The following is a 13,096-nucleotide window of genomic DNA, read 5'->3' as shown; positions in this document are numbered from 1 at the left end:
CACTTAACCTCTTTCATCTTCAGCCATACAATTGGGATAATAGCAACTATCTTCCATGATTGGGGACCAAATAAGATAATATACAGAAAACATTTTGCAAATTTTAAAGAACTATATAAACCAAGTAGCTGTTATTTTAGTGTATGTATTATTATCCTTGTTTTCCCAATAAGGAAAGTGTGATTTAGAAATTAAGTGATTTGCTCGTAATCATACAGTTGCTATGTAACAAAAGAATGATTTTAATCCAGGTCTCTTCACCTTAATTTTTTTTGCTCTATTCACTATACTTTGTGGTAAACTATTTCCCATCACCACACCCTAGCTCCTACATCATTAAATTAAGAGGCTTAGTCTTGATAAGTTTTCCTTAACTCTCCTCACCATGAACCGTGGCATATTGCATTAGAGGTATTTGTTCAGTGGGAGACACTGCACCAACCAGGAAGCGGGATGAAAAATCAAGATTCAAGGCAGGAAGTGGCTTGAAGGAGCATACTACCAAAACTTGGAGTCAACAAAGAACCAGCCAAAGAAGAATAAGCAGCCCTGTAATTTGGGAGCTGAGTTGTAGAAAGAAGGAGGTCCAATGACTCTAATAAATTATCTACTTAGACCTGCTGGATTCAAGAATAAGTAGCATGAGGACATAACAAGAAAAGATATCAGGATTGTCCACTATTTGGAGTAATGAATTGTCTTAGTCACACACATTTCCTATATGTGTTCCCTTGTTATCAGTATTTTCTAAATTTATTCCCACTCTTCTCAGTGACAATGTGTATTTGTGGGAAAGTGTGCTCCAGGTTTACAGAGAGATTTTGTAAGTACTGTTCTTAACATGTCTTTGTTTTTAGCTGCTTATGCTTATGTCCAACTATTAAAAGGAAGTTCATGATGGGGGCTCATGAGCTCTAATTTTAGGAGTATAAACCCACAGACTACCTATAAACTTATAAAACATACCCTCCCCCACTTTGAACCCAGTATGTAAATGGGAAATATTTACATCACTTTTATGGCAAACAAGAAATCCAATCCGATTCAATAAACATTTATCAAGGGCCTACTATGCGCCAGTATTGTGCTAAGAGCTGGAGATACAATTAATAAAAAGAGAAATAGTCCCTGCCTTCAAGAAGTTTGCAATCTAAGAAAGGAAGAGACATCACACAAAAGAAGGCAGGAAATCAGGAAGAGGGAATGGACACCAGGAAGTACTCAGCATAGGGGATGTCTTGTTTTAGGGAGTTGAAACCAGCCAGGGCAGAAAATGCCAAGTGAAGGAACTGAGTCCAATCTCTGTCCTCTATAAAGAAAAGTACTGAGAAGAGTTTGGTACCTTGCCATCTGCCCTCTAATCAGAGGTAGGAAGAACCTGAGGGAAATTGCATCAATAATGATTTGAGTTAGCAGCATGGTGGTGAGTTTAGAAGTTTTAAGCTTGTCTTGTTCCATGTAGCTGAAACCAGGCAAGGCAGAAGATGCCATGTGGAGTGAACTGACTACAGCTTCTGCCCTCTATAAAGGAAGACATTGGGAGGAGTTTGGTGTGCTACCCTCTAGTCCTCCAATCAGAGGGCATAATACTTGCACTTATACTGTGATCACCCACTTCATCAGAAGTGTCAAATAAGGGTCACGGCCTGCAAAACCCCCAAGTATACCTGAACCAAATTAAAATGTAATTGAGAGATATTTAGCAAAATAAATAAAAATACAGTAAAATATAGATTACATTACATTTTAAAATTAAGTCATTATGTAGCCTGCAGGGATCCTTACATACAGTTTAGTGACCCCTGCTTTTATTTGAGTTTAACACCGTTGTCTGCATGGTAATCCTCCTCCACCCCTGCCAACCTGCCCTTACACTCACTAACTGGGTAGGGATATAGGGAGATTTGCATGTAGGGGGTAATCAAACACAAGTGCAAGCTTTATTATTTCTCATCTATAGAAGACTAACATGAGGCTCACAATTAAGGGGAATGTCTGGGACTTAAGGACAGGACTTGGTTTTTGTTTTTTGCCTTTCTTTAGGTCCCAGCATTTAGTATGGTGCCTGGCAAAGTAAATCCACCATAAAGCAAACCTTTATTAAATGCTTATTGACTAACTATTGCTGAACAAATATCTTCTTATTCAAATGCAACATTGCTTACCCTGAATCACATCTGCTTCTTTCCATGAGCACAGAGTGCAGGTTTATCTCATGATTCAAACAGGAATAGGAGAGTTACCACGTGCTACAGAGTAGAAAGTGGTTGTAACTGCGAAAATCAATCCAAAGGTCCTAGACCAGAATTTGCCTGAAGGAACCATAACCTTTGATACAGAATGTGATTTTGAATGTAGAATATTCTCATTGATGAAAAAAGACCAATAGTAGAAGAGCCAGAGGATTGGGGATTGAATCATATCTGCTATTATCTGGTTCATTTGACGTTAAGCAAGTTATTTAACCTCTATGGACCTCATTTTCGTCATCTGGAAAATTGGGGTGGGGGTGGGTTAGATGAAACCTAAAGTCCCTTCTAGATCTAATTTATGATACGACTATATTTAGCCAGGAAAAATGATAGAAGTATAATTGTTTTAGTGTCAAATATTTCCTCTCATCAAATGAAATCATGCTGTTACTGGGAGATGTAAGATGTGGATATTAGAAAATTTGAGATATCAGTCAGGAATTCACCTTGATTTTGTGCGCTTTAGGAGTTTTCTGTGCTTAGTGTTGGCAATCAAGGATTGGGCAAAAATCCATATCCAACTTAATTGAATAAAATTTGGTATGAACAGATTTTTTTAAAGATTGCACTTGAAAAGCAAATTCCCCATACACAGAAGTTATCAGATTCTTAGACAAGTATGTTTGTTTTTTAGCTAAAATTTCTTCCAATGAAATCAATGTTATTTTTTATCCCATGCAGTTCCATTTTTCAAAGAGAAATCTTTGGAGGGGGTGGTATTTTTCTGGTCACAATCCATCAAAGTTCATCCTCATTGATATCCTAAGGTTTAGAATACTAACAGTTGGAAATTTGGGTAGTGGCCTTATATCTATAGGGAATGCTGAGATTTCCAAAGGAACACAAGACATATTTGTTAATATATTATTATCTTACACGATCAAATAATAAAACAACTCCTAAAGAATCTTAAAGGAATGTCAGAAAAAAATTGGGGTATGATGAAAAGGACAATTGGCCTGAATCAGAAGACCAAAGTTTGAGTCCAAGATCTGAATAAGAATCCCTTTACAACATACCGAACAGGTGGTAACCCACTCCTTCCTAAAAGATGTCTAGAAAGCAGGGGATCCATCACATTCCAAAGCAACTCATTCTACTTTGGGATAGTTCTACTTTCTATGAAGGATCTTTTCCAGAATACAGCTGTTAAGTATTTAACTTGACCAACTCCACAAAGGAGAATTATTTCTCCCAACCTAAGCCTCTATCAAAATCTATAGTGTCAGAAATGGGTTATAGAGGTTGTTATTAGTTGGTTGGGGTCATTAATGGCAGTGAAGCAACCTCTAAAATGGCTAGCCTTAAAATCATTTTAGAACTATAATTATTGAGCCTTCTTTTGCTGTCCAAGGTACTGATGAATACTAGTGTGCTAAAGCATAAGTAGCAAGTACTTCTATACCCAAGTACCAATCTGCACTATGGAAAATATTCCCTCTCCCCCATCATACTATGCTAATTCTCCATTCTTCACATTAATATACATCTTCCTGCTAAACTTTACACACAACACGTATCACTCCTGCACCAACCAAAGTTAGTAAAAGCCCATTTATCTCTGCAAGTTTAGATTTGAGAAGACATAGTAAAAAAAAATTAGATCAGGAGGTTAAAAGTCTAGGTTCTAGTCCCTCTCTCACTTTGCAATCTTAGTCAATCTACCTAAATCTATGAGTCATAGCATCTTTATCTGTAAAATGGGCATAAGATCCCTCCCCTCTCCCATGTTTACAGCACTACATATGTGTATATGCAAGTACATTAATGTGTATATGTGTGTAAATGTGTATGTGTGTGTACACACACACACAAACACACACACAAACACACACACACATACATACCTGCTTAACTCATGCTTTTAAACCTGTTCGTATGGCTGGCAAGGAGGGGAGATCAGGCAAGTACTTTCTAGATGAGAGCATGGTCATCAGAAACAATGGCAAAGGCATAGAAAACATTGCAGAGGTATAGATAGTACTGCTGTGGAGGTTATGAGTGTCAAAAAAATCATGTTAATAGTCATGGAATCCTAAGAATGTAGTAAGTAATAACAGTTCATTATAGCCCTTGCAGAAATTATCTCACTACCATTAATGTCCCCAATCAACCAAGAACACCCTCTATACCCATATCTGACACTGGAGATTTTGATAAAGGCTTACAGAAGAAATAATTCTGCTTTGTGGAGTTGGGCCAAGTTAAATACTTATAAGGAATATTCTGGAGTAGATCCTTTCCAGCAAGTAGAATTACCCCAAAGCAGAATGATAGTCTTTGGAAAGTAATGGGTCACCCCTTTCTAGAGGTCCTTAAGCAGAGGCTGGACTACCACTTGTTAAGTGTGTTATAGAGAAATTCTTATTCAGATATGGGATTAATTAGATGGCTACTTATGTCCCTTCCAACTTCCAGTGATGTGGTATCTGACTTTTATTAAATATTTCTAAGTAAATTATTATTGAAGGGCAACATGGTGGAGTAAATAAAGAAAATGTCTTTCATATAGAAAGTTCTCAATTCAAGTTCTGTCTCTGACTCCTCTAACACCTTTAATCCCTTGACAACTCCTCATAATTTAACCCCTAGGCAAATAACTTAATCCCTCAGTATCACTACCACCCCCAGGAAACTCTCTGCGATAAGTTGTAGAGCAGTTACCAATTTGTATTTGTAGATGTATTTTCTGCACTTTGAATTCCCTACAACAATAAAATCAAAGCTCTGTTTAACATACATGTATTGTATATATGCAAATATATTTGCACATATATATGTGTGAATATATTCACATAGAGATATATACATACACATATATGTAATACATATCTAGATACACATATGTGTACATATGTGGGTGAGTGTGTGTGTGTTTAGTCTAAAACAGATCATTTTATGGTCACAGTGTGATTTACTTACATGAAATCTTGAACTGCAGCTCTATATCTATGGTCCTATGATTCCTGTGAAGTAAATTATACTTTTCCCATTTTACTAATGTGAAAAATGATGCTCAGGGAGATTATATGACTTGCCCAAAGTTACAAAATTAAGAAGGGTTAGATATAAGACTTAGGCCTATGTCTTTTCATTTCCCAAAATGTTATACTACCAACTAGTAAGCTTTGGTAAATGAATGTAATACTCCTCAACATATGATTCAAGGGCCATTTTTGATCAATAGTATTCCTTTTTTTTCCTTTCATATGATCATTTTCTTTTTTCCTTTTTTTTGAGACAATTAGAGAAAAAGAAAAAGGTCAAAGTTTGGGGTGAGTCCAGCATTGAGAATGGATTGGGGAGAGAAAGAAGAGCTACTCAACTCATTTAATTTCTGTTTTCCCTGCTAAAGAGAATAATGGAAAGGACAGAAAAAATAAAACAACAAAAGGATTTGATATACAAGAGAAAGAGAGTGATTGAAATGGCACCTCCCTGCCATTGATGAATATGCCAACAGACTCAGATGAACTATTTCTGAGGGTATTAGGAGGAAAGGCTTATGTAATTAAGTGAATGTTCAATTGATCTATTAATAAACATGTATTAAGCATCTATTGTATGACAAGTATTGTTCTAGGTGCTAGAGATACAAAAAAATGATGAAAGAAAATTCCTACCCTCAGGGAGTTTATAACTTACTAGAATAGATAACATGCAAATAACATCTATACCAAGAAAACTATGTACAGGATAAATAAGAAATAACATAGAAAAAGCATTAGAATTAAGAGACAATGAAAAAGGTGTCTTTGGAAAGTAGAAATTTGGGGGGGGGGCAAGCCAAGATGGCAGCTGGAAAGCAGAGACTCACTTAAGCTCTCTGCCAAATCCCTCCAAACACCTGTAAAAAATGGCTGTGAAAAAATTCTAGAGCTGTGGAATCCACAAAATAGCAGAGGGAAGCAGGTCTCCAGCCCAGGACAGCCTGGATGGTAGCTGGGAAGGGTCTATCGCACCATGCTGGGGGCAGAGCACAGCCCAGCATGGGCCACACCAGAACAGACCAGACCAGAATTCTGTAGAAGCAGGCCTTAGGGCCATGAATCACTGAGCTGCAGCAGTTACCAGACTTCTCAACCCACAAACACCAAAGACCACGGAGCAGGTTAGTGGGAAAAGTTCTGGACTGGGTGAGAGGGGTCTGGGCCCAGACCTGGGGGTGATGGAGTTGGCCTGGCTAGTGGCAGCAGCAGGAAGCTCCTGTGGCTGCTTCCAGAGCTCCAGTGTCAGCTTCTTCCAGAGTCCCTGACCCACACATAGGAGGAATGAAGTGGCAGATCAACCTGGGAGTGCAGGGAGTGCTTTGCTGGTGCAGAGGAAGGGTTCTCTTGCTTTGCCCTGCTTGGATCTGGGTCCTGAACCCAGTTGGTGGTTCTTAGGAGAGGAGTGCTACTGTGGCAGAGCTTGTGGTGATGGTAGAGTAGAAGCAGCTCTGAAAACAGCAGCACAGCCCTTAAATCTTGGGACAAAGTACTCTATACTCTACAAGCAGTCATACCCTGACAAAAAGCTCAAAGGTCAAGTAGTTGGCTGGGAACATGAGCAGGCAGCGCAAAAAAGACTCAGACTCAGACTATAGAATCTTTTTTTGGTGACAAAGAAGATCAAAACACACAGCCAGAAGAAGTCAACAAAGTCATAGAGCCTACATCAAAAGACTCCAAGAAAAATACAAATTGGTCTTAGGCCATGTAAGAGCTCAAAAAGGATTTGGAAAAGCAAATAAGACAAGTATAGGAAAAATTGGGAAGAGAAACGAGAGTGATGTGAGAAAACCATGAAAAACAAGTCAATGACTTGCTAAAGGAGACCCAAAAAATACTGAAGAAAATAACACCTTAAAATAGACTAACCCAAGTGGCAAAAGAGCCCCAAAAAGCCAATGAGGAGAAGAATGCCTTAAAAGACAGAATTAGCCAAATGTAAAAGAAGGTCCAAAAGAACACTGAAGAAAATACCACCTTAAAATCTGATTGGAGCAAGTGGAAGCTAATGACTTTATGAGAAATCAAGATATTATAAAACAGAACCAAAGGAATGAAAAAGATGGAAGACAATATGAAATATCTCATTGGAAAAACCACTGTTCTGGAAAATAGATCCAGGAGAGATAATTTAACAATTGTTGGACTACCTGAAAGCCATGATCAAAAAAAGAGCCTAGACATCATCCTTCAAGAAATAATCAAGAAGAACTGCCCTGATATTCTAGAGCCAGAGGGTAAAATAGAAATTGAAAGAATCCACCAATCACCTCTTGAAAAAGATCCCAAAAAGAAAACTCCTAGGTATATTGTCACCAATTCAAGAGTTCCTAGGTCAAGGAGAAAATTCTTCAAGCAGCCAGAAAGAAACAATTTTAGTATTGTGGAAACACAATCAGAATAACACAAGATCTAGAAGCTTCTACATTAAGGGATCAAAGGGCTTGGAATATGATATTCCAGAGGTAAAGGAGCAAGGATTATTAAAACCAAGAATCACCTACCCAGCAAAACTGAGTATCATGCTACAAGGCAAAATATGGATTTTTCAATAGAATAGAAGACTTTCAAGTTTTCTCAGCGAAAAGACCAGAGCTGAGTAGAAAATTTGAATCAAGAGAAGTATGAAAAGGCAAACAAGAAAGAGAAATCATGAGGGACTTACTGAAGTTAACCGTTTTGTTAACCTTCCTACAAGGAATGATGATGTTTGTAATTCATGAGACCTTTCTCAATATTAAGGTAGTTGAAGGGAATATACATTATATACGGACAGAGGGCACAGGGTGAGTTGTATATGAAGGGATGATATCTAAAAAATAAAATAAAATTAAGGGGTGAGAGAGGAATATATTGAGAGAGGGAGAAAGGGAGAGATAGAGTGGAATAAATTATCTCACATAAAAGTGGCAAGAAAAGCAGTTCTGTTGGAAGGGAAGAAGGGACAGGTGAAAGAGAATAAGTGAATCTTGCTCTCATCGGATTTGACTTGAGGAGGGAATAACATACACGCTCAATTGGGTATCTTACCCCACAGGAAAGTAGGGGAAAGGGGATAAGAGAAGGGGATGATAGAAGGGAGGGCAGATCAGGGGAAGAGGTAATCAAAAGCAAACACTTTTGAAAAGGGACAGGGTCAAGGCAGAAAACTGAATAAAGGAGACAGGATAGGAGGGAGGGAAATGTAATTAGTCTTTCATAGCATGATTATTGTGGAAGTGTTTTGCATATTGATACATGTGTGACCTATGTTGAATTGCTTGCCTTCTTAGGGAGGGTGGATTGGGATGGAAGTGGGGAGAGAATTTGGAACTCAAAATTCTGAAAGCAGATGCTCAAAAAAAGTTGTTTTTGCATGCAACTGGGAAATAAGATATATGGGCAATGGGGTATAGAAATCTATCTTGCCCTACAAGAAAGTAAGGGGAAAAGGGATTGGGGGGGGGGGAGTAGGGTGACGAAAGGGAGGCCTAACTGGGGAATGGGGCAATCAGAATATATGCCACCTTGGAGTGGGAGGGAGGGTAGCTGTGGGGATAAAATTTGTAACTCAAAATCTTATGGAAATCAATGTTGAAAACTAAAAATATTAAATAATAAAATATGAAGAATCAGTAAAAAAAAAAAGAAAGTAGAATTTTAATTGGGACTTAAAGGAAACCAGGTAAGTTAGTAGTCCAACCAGAAGAGAGAAAACTTTCCTGGAAAATGGTGTCCCAAAAACTTAAGGGAGAAATAGGTATGAAGGAAGAGAATTATCAATAGTGACAAAAGCTGCCTAGAGGTCAAAGAGAATGAGGATTGAGGAAAGGCCATTGGATTTCTCCACTAATATTTTCAGTGGAATGATAAAGGCTGAAACAAGATTATAAGGGATCAAAAAGAGAGTGAGAGGAGACAGCTATTGTAAACTGCCTTTTTGTGGCACTTAGCTACAAAACAGAAGAAAAATAGTTAAAAGTAAAACTATGGTGTGGAACAATAGTGGGGATAGGACAAAGTGAAAGATTATTTTTTTCAGGATAAGGAAGATATGGACATGAATGCAGACAGTAGGGAATGAATCAAGAGATAGGGAGAGCTTGAAAATAAATGAAACACTAAAGATGACGGAGAGAGCAAACTGTTGGAGGAGATAGGATGGACCGAGATCACATGAACAAGTAGAGAGGTTATCCTTGGTAAAAAAAAGCAAAGCTATTTCATCATGTGAGATAAAGGTGAAGGAAGAGATAGTAGAAGAAGGCATCTGAGTCTTAGGAGATGAGGAAAATGGGAGAAGAGGGAACTGTTGAGAAATATTGAGAGATAATAGAGAATTAGAGAAGAAATGGGTAGAGGCCCCAATTTTCAAGAAAAGTAACTAAAATAAAGTCTGAAAACGTTAGGACAAAGATCTCATACTTAAATCATTAATTTGAATGGATGAGTAGGGGAGTCAAGATAGCAGAGTATAGGTCATGTATGGCAGCTGAACTTTTCAACATTTTTTCTCCAAAGAATGGTAAAATAATGCCTCAAATAAAATTTTGGGGTGACAGAGTCAACAAAAGGTCAGAGAAAGACATTTTCCCAGCAGAAGATCACTTAGGAAGTCCACAGGAGAAATCTGTATCAACACAGTGGGCGCAGACATTAAGCATGGCAGGAACAGCAGCCGTGAGCATTGGAGGCAGTAGTGACAGCAGCTACAGCAGCAGCAGCAGCAGCAGCAGCTTTGAGAGCTCAACCCAGAGATGGTAAAGGCATCAGACAAATGGTCAAAAAGAGATTATAGGGGACTCTTGGCTAGCAGTAGATGCAGGTGGCACTGAATGACAATTCAATTGTCGATAAACAGTTCCGGGTTGCAACCAGGATAAAAAAGAGAACATGTGATTGGTCACAAGGGAGCAGGGACCCTGGTCACAAGGGCCAAGAGGAGCTCTAGCACTTGTGGCTATGGGGAGCAGGATGTTCCAACATCTGTATGGGGAGTGTCCTGGCTAGAGAAGAGTTGCTGAAGATTCATTTTGCTTGCTCTAATTATATGTTGTTGTTGTTGTTGTTGTTGTTTTGTGGGGGGTGTCATCACCAGAAAATAAATGTTTTCCTGTATTTTCTGCACTTTTTAAACATTTGTGTGACTGTTAAGATGTGATCTGCTACAGAATTTCATTTATGAAAGTATTTTTTCCTATTCTAGTATCACATTTTCATCAAAGTTAACCTTGAAACATATGCAGATTATTCTCATAAGGATTTTACAGAAGACAAAGTATGAATATGGTTTGGTTTTTGCTAACATCCTCTTGGAAGTTGCGGGGAATAATGACACTGCTTGTGATTTACTTTCCAGTCATTCTGTATCTTGATCCTCTTGCATATATCTTTAAACTAATAGAATAATAGATTTATAATTAGAAGAGTTCAACTACCTCTTTTTACTGAGACACGGGGAACTCAAATGACTTGTCCAAGGTCATACCAGTAGTAGATTCAAAAAAGCAATTCAAACACAAGTCCTCTTACTACAAATCTTGTGATCTTGTTATGTTACCATAATCTCTTCTGATTCCTCAAAACTTACAAAATGTGTTTTAGCCCTAGATTGTATTTCTTTATATTGAAATGTATATATGAATATATATATATACATATATATACATACACACACACACATTACACACACACACACACACACACACACACACACACACTTTCTTTCTGTCAGGTAATGTCTTTTCCATTTTGACTAACTGTTCCATTTTCATCTACTTGTTCCCTTTACAATTTTACCTTTAAATGATCTTGAGATCATCTGATTTAGTTGGGTGGATCTCATGCCAAATTTTATTCAGATATTTTCCTTTCCATTGTTCTTCACTGTTTTGAGTTATCCTGATTGTAATGTTCTACCATACTCTGCTGTATCATTTTACAGATGAGTTTATACTTGAATCCAGCATTGTCCCTGAATGCTATATCTCACTGCTTGGCAATAAAATCAGGTGTTTGGGGGAGTTTGTTTTTGTTTTGGGTTTAAATAGTCTCTGAACTCTTCAGACTTGTTCATTATTAAAATGATCACTTCATATCAGGTAACTGTAGCTCATGATCCAAGTTGAACTCTTTCATTTATCTCTTTCCATTTTTTTCAGTGTCAGTACTCAGAACTCTTCTAACAGCATGCAATATCTACCCATGTTTATCTTTCTTTCAATTTGTTATTGATTACAATCTTTGGTTTGTTCATCTGATAGTTTAACTGAACCTAGCCTGAGTTGGAAATGACTCATCTGTCAGTGACTACTTCTTTCCTTTTCTTGGATAAAGAGCTCACATGCATAGTATCAACAATTAAATTAATGGTAAAGACAGTCTAAAAACTGATTTATAATGTCTTTTGAAAATGTTGTCAAGACATCACTGTCACTGTCCCTGGGGAAGCAGAAGAGAGAAACCTTTTTAGGGTGACTCTGCGTGTGTGTGCATGTGTGTATGTGTGTGTGTTTGTGTGTATGTGTGTGAGCTCATGCGTGTGTGTGGAGACAGAGAGAGAGAGACAGAGAGAGAGAGAGACAGAGACAGAGACAGAGACAGAGACAGAGTCAGTCCTACGCATTATTCACATAGCTAGTAAATTTAAAAAGTAGGATTTGAATCCAGGTCTTGTATTCCTGTCTCAAAGTCTACTATCCTATCCACTACAACTGTCTATGAAGACCTTTAAACATCATAGGGAGACACTGTTACTACCCATACCAAGTTCAAGTCACTTAGCCTTTCTAGGAAGCACTTTCCTGGGAGTTTGACTAAGTGACCTCCAAAATCCCTTCTACCTTTAGGTCTGAGACCTACATTAATCAATGCAGAGCCAAGAATGAATACATGGGGCATTTGACTAAAGACGTCTTTCTGTTGGCATTAAATCATTCATGACTACCAGTTCTTAACCCATCTTATCAAGTATGATGCTATCAATGTAACAAGTGATTATCAATGAGGTAGAGGGATGGGTCAAAGAAAATTCTGAGGTCATGAGCTAGGTAACTGAGAGAAAGGAGGATGGGGTTCTCAGAAGAAATTAAGAAAATGAGGAGTTAAATCTTGTACACTTTGAATTTCAAATGTGTATGGGACATTAACATCTAAGTGTTTAGCAGACAACTTGAGATGGGCAAACAGAGTTCCAGAGAGAGATTAGAGATATGTGCCAGAGCAAAGCAGATAAATGGTAATTGTGGTCAGAAAGATGTTCGTTCAAGGAATAATCTCTCATTCTTCCAAAAGAAAAACTCATTCCTGCTAAAGCTACCTTCCTCGCTAGAATGGTCTCCAGTTCTTCCAAAGCTCCCTCTCCTTCCAGACCATCACTCTTATTGTGACTTCTAATTTTGAGCAGTCACTTCATTTTACTGTCCCATTCCACTGCAATATAATAACCCTCACAATGAGGGTTCCTAACTTTTACAGCTGTTCCAAAATGGATTGGACTTTTTCAACAGGTGGTGATTTCCACAGCGCCAGGATTTCAAGAGTAGCCTTTATGGTCACTTGTCAGGAATGATGTAGACAGGTATTCTGGTATAGATACTCAGTGCACTAAATTGCCACTGATGTCCCTTCCAGCTTTGAGATAATGTGTTTCTCTTATTTTAGAACTCAATTTCACTTGTTGCAGATGTGTCCATATGGCATTTCTTTTTATTCTCACAGTTTTATTGCCTCTAGTGGGGGTAGGGGTGGAGTGGGAGAGAGATCACCACAAGCTACCAAAACCATGAGAGTGTTATTTAAAAGCTTAGCTCAGGGCATTCCAGATAATCAATCTTCATAGAAAGGTGTGCCCTGCCACTAAACAAAAAGAAAAGG

The sequence above is a fragment of the Trichosurus vulpecula genome, chromosome 1 (assembly GCF_011100635.1).
Source record: "Trichosurus vulpecula isolate mTriVul1 chromosome 1, mTriVul1.pri, whole genome shotgun sequence".
NCBI lineage: Eukaryota > Metazoa > Chordata > Mammalia > Diprotodontia > Phalangeridae > Trichosurus > Trichosurus vulpecula.
This window is presented reverse-complemented; position numbering follows the sequence as displayed.